Source organism: Pinus tabuliformis, chromosome 2_1, assembly GCF_031772625.1.
Source record: "Pinus tabuliformis cultivar Carrire ecotype Pingquan chromosome 2_1, CPIR1, whole genome shotgun sequence".
NCBI lineage: Eukaryota > Viridiplantae > Streptophyta > Pinopsida > Pinales > Pinaceae > Pinus > Pinus tabuliformis.
The window spans coordinates 563,265,026-563,266,506 of record NC_142299.1 but is presented as its reverse complement, the minus strand read 5'-3'; the positions used below and the strand labels follow the sequence as shown (position 1 = coordinate 563,266,506).

At 35.4% G+C, this 1,481-nt stretch overlaps 1 long non-coding RNA gene across 1 annotated transcript; it reads left to right on the top strand.

The window, feature by feature from the left end:
* Positions 1 to 206: 206 nt before the first annotated feature.
* LOC149201650 (uncharacterized) lies at positions 207 to 1,049 on the top strand. Its single transcript, XR_016253462.1, has 3 exons — positions 207 to 558; positions 712 to 776; positions 923 to 1,049. It is a non-coding gene; the product is annotated as an uncharacterized LOC149201650 (long non-coding RNA).
* Positions 1,050 to 1,481: the final 432 nt, after the last annotated feature.

The window sequence follows — 1,481 nt, the reverse complement described above, 5'->3', positions numbered from 1 at the left end:
CAGAACCCCCTTTACCAGGTTAGCTTTTTCAGAAAATCATTTTAAATTGGCACCTCAAATTTAAAGAATCTTGATGGTCAAGAACTCTTAAAACATGACCGTTGTGTAAAGATAAGATCAAGAGGGAAAAGATGGCATGACGCTGTCTATATATATTACTATCCAATGTAATTAACGTTTATTCTGCGTCCTCTGCTTTTCTTTGATCTATTACTACCCAGTGCAATTAACGTTTATTCTGCTTCCTCTGCTTTTCTTTGATCTCCTCTGTGTGGTGTGTTATGATTGAATATGTGGAGCGTTCCCTTTTTTTTCCGTGTATAGTTCTTCGTTGGATATGCTAGTTATTTTGTAGGTTTGTGATGCCTCTGTTGTTAATTTTTTTGTATGTTTGTGGTGCCTGTGTTGTTGTTATTGTTTTTTTATATGTTGTCTGCGTGTGAAATTAATCACTTAGGGCGAGCCAGCGCAGAATAGAGAAGAAAGCATTTCTGAAACAGAGGTATTTGGGTGAAACAAATTGGCCAACACAATCTCCATTTAAAATGAATGGATGAGGTGAGGGAGATATACTGTTTAGTTTCTTCATATTAACAACAATGGGAATCTCTAATTTCTCTGGTTTTTGGTTTCAATAATTTATTTGTTATTTCTAAATGTTTCTGCATTTGATAATTCTTTGTTGGTTCGTTTTTAATTGTTTGCTTCCAGCTTCAAGGACTGAGCACTGGATGCAAAGCTCTGAGTGAAAACTGCTACAGAGCCATATTTGCAAGGTACTACCTCTGGGTTTGTGCATATTTGTAGTATTTTGTCATTTGATTTGTTTGTGAACTGTATTTTCTATCTGTCTCAATGGGTCATTAATTATTTTCAGAATTTATGAGCTATGGTGCTTTGTTTGTTCATTTATTGCTTTCAGTGAGTTTTTGAGTATATAGCGTGGAGAGGTCCATGTGCAAAGGGCCGAGTGACCCTGATGCTCTGAAGAATAAGGTCCGTGTGCACAGGATGAGTGAGCACCACTGCCCTGGAGAAATATCTAAGGTACCTTTCTGATACTTGATTTCACTGCAATTATCAATTCCCTGTGAGATTCGGAATTATTGTTGAAAAATGAAGCAGGTCTTTTAAATTTGTAGTTAAGTGAACATGTAAAAACTTTGTTTAATTTGAAAAAAGCAACAGTGCGTTTAAATTTCTGTTTAAATTAATGTAGAGGAATTGGGATAAAGATTTGGTATAAGGATGTGAATTGCTTCTGAAATCAATTAATAAGTGTATTCTGTGGTTTCTTTATGAATCATTAGACTCCAAATGTTTATTCTGCGGTTTCTTTATGAATCATTAGACTCCATAGATATTTGCAGTTTCTCTAGACAAACAAGAAGTTATAAAGGGTGGTTGGTTTTGATGTCTTGAAATTCAAGAACGCATCCGCACTAGTCCGATTGATGATGCCCTGGTATTTAAATTTAGCC